Genomic DNA, 2,603 nt, shown 5'->3' on the forward strand with positions numbered 1-2,603 from the left:
ATATATATATATATATATATATATATATATATACATACATATATATATATATATATATATATTGTTACTAGCATCACCTTACTGGGACTTGTTTCGGTGGCATGTGAACAAGACACATATAAAGAGAGAGAAATTATTTAGCATTTTTTTTTTATATTTACTCATTTGAAATTTCACTAGTTACCATCTGCTGTATTTTTTGAGTTATTAATGTTATCCCTTTCTCCCAAGGTGATGAGCAAGTACCAGTTAGATACTGGGGTTGATGTAATCAATTAGCCCCTCTCCTTTAACTGTCCAACCCATGCCAGCATGGACAATTGATGTTAAATGATGATGAGATGATGATGATATTGATGATATATATATATATATATATATATATATACGCACACACACATACTCACACACACTCACATATCTATATAAGTGCATGTGTGTATATAATTATATATATATGTGTGTGTGTGATGTGATGGGCTTCTTTCAGTTGGTGTCTATCAAATCCACTCACAAGGCTTTGGTTGGCCTAGGGTTATAGTATAAGACATTTGCCCAAGAGCAAGCGGGCTTAAGCAAGTTTCTTAAGCCCACAGCCACACCTGCACCTTCTGTGCATTTAGTGATATAATTTACACTTGAATAGAGACTCAGTTTGTATGAATGAAATATCAATAACATGAGATTGTGAAACTGGTGTGAATGCTGTCATCCTCCACATAATCACCACCACCACCACCACCACCACCACCACCACCACCAGCAACAACAACCAACAACAACAACAATGCCACCACCACCACCACCACTGCCAACAACAGCAACCAGCTTCACCTGTCACCTCCTCCCCTTCTCTGAAACACTCCTTGACTATGTGCACCGCCACCACCGCCACCACCACTACCACCACTACCCCCCCCTATCCCTTTGCATGAATGTCTTTATAGATTTGATATGACAAGGGATTAGTCATATATATGATATTTCGTTTAAAGTAATCAGCCAATCGCTTTACAGCTAATCCCTACACTGACGGTTTGTTCCCTAACAACCCTTTTGTACCTGGTGGCTGGAAGTAGGTTCTACAGGTTGTAAGGAGTAGAAACAATTCACTGTGGTTTAGAAAGGACCTAATATTCAAATTAACCCGAATTTGTATCTTTGCGCTGGCAAAGGTAGGGATCAACAGCTCCTGTGAGTAGGTTTGATGTAGTTGGGACTTTGTCCATTCAGCTTGTTTATGATTTGCTCTTTTGTGACTCGCATCCTTTCCATGTAGCTATTTCTCATGTTTCTTCATGTTACATCTATGTGCATGTGTTTATAATGCATACACATACACACATGTATGCCACAGGCACATGCAAAATTGAATACCTGCATACACACTCATTTTCCATAAAAAACTTTAATTGGAAGTATTAATTAAAAGAATTACTTACAGGTATTATTGAACAATATTGTTTAACACATTGGGTCCCAAGCTTCAATTTATGTTTTATCTCCAGGTCCCAATATGATATCTTAATTAATTTTGACACGAGCAGTGTAATATTTTTATACTCTACCATATGTGAGACAAGAATCACATAGATAGTCTTAGATATCCATACCCCACTGGAGGGTCATGTGGAACCCTAGTTCATATCATGTTCTAGATGCCACATGACCTACACATGGTCAATTAAAAATTTTGGGTATTTTCTATTGGAAGATCTTGAAATCTTTTCAAAAAGAACTATTTTGGTTCCGTGGCTAGTAAAATATTTTTCATTCCTTTCTGTTTCTCTTGGAAAATCTACCAATTTTTTTCAAAAAGAACTATTTTTGATTCAATGGCAAATAAAATTTTCTCAATACTTAATTTTCTATTTTACCTCATTTCATGGTGAAATCAGAAGAAAAACAGAAGAAAAATATTGAAAAATCTATTAAAAAAATTGTTCTCTTAGTGTAGCAAAAGCACAAATCAAAGCAATCGGAGCATTCCAGCTCTCAGAAAACTCATGAGAAAAAAATTAAAAAACGACCCAATGGTGGGCCATGTGGGACTTGCTAACATGCCACCATGGCCCACCGGCAGGATGTGTGGGAACCAACATGTTAAACGCAATTTATTGACTTTGATTGTAAGGAGTTTATGATGTTTTTATGATAATATTACCTCAAGATGCAGGAAGGAAATCAAATATATGAGCTTGAAGGAGCCATTTTTTAATGAGTTGTTCACAAAGGATTTTTAAATGAAACAACTTCAGGATAAGAGTTTCCTCCAAACTTTCGTTCCATGTTTCAAAAAATATTCAGAGAATGGATATTTTTTCAAGAAAACTAGGGTCTGTTTACCAACTGGTAACCAGGAATGAGCAACACTGAGTGCTAGAAATCAGAACCTTTCAGCTATAATATAACATAACACACACACACATATATATATATATATATTTATACTCTTTACTCTCTCTCTTTTACTCTTTTACTTGTTTCATTCATTTGACTGCGGCCATGCTGGAGCACCACCTTTAGTCGAGCAAATTGACCCCAAGACTTATTCTTTGGAAGCCTAGTACTTATTCTATCGGTCTCTTTTTGCCAAACTGCTA

General features: G+C 36.0%; 1 protein-coding gene across 3 annotated transcripts in view; it reads left to right on the forward strand.

Moving 5' to 3' along the window:
• LOC106875235 (follistatin-related protein 5) overlaps positions 1–2,603 on the forward strand; it is a 370,169-nt gene that overhangs the window by 44,228 nt on the left and 323,338 nt on the right. Inside the window, exon 1 of one of the 3 annotated variants that reach the window (XM_014923296.2) lies at positions 1,073–1,194. The exons of 1 other annotated variant lie outside the window; for it this stretch is intronic. The gene's annotated coding sequence lies outside the window, so the exon portion shown is untranslated. Of the gene's footprint in view, positions 1–1,072; positions 1,195–2,603 lie in introns of those variants that run through there. One more of the 3 variants, XM_052966672.1, reaches the window with a different exon arrangement.

This window comes from Octopus bimaculoides, chromosome 3 (genome assembly GCF_001194135.2).
Source record: "Octopus bimaculoides isolate UCB-OBI-ISO-001 chromosome 3, ASM119413v2, whole genome shotgun sequence".
Taxonomy (NCBI): Eukaryota; Metazoa; Mollusca; class Cephalopoda; order Octopoda; family Octopodidae; genus Octopus; species Octopus bimaculoides.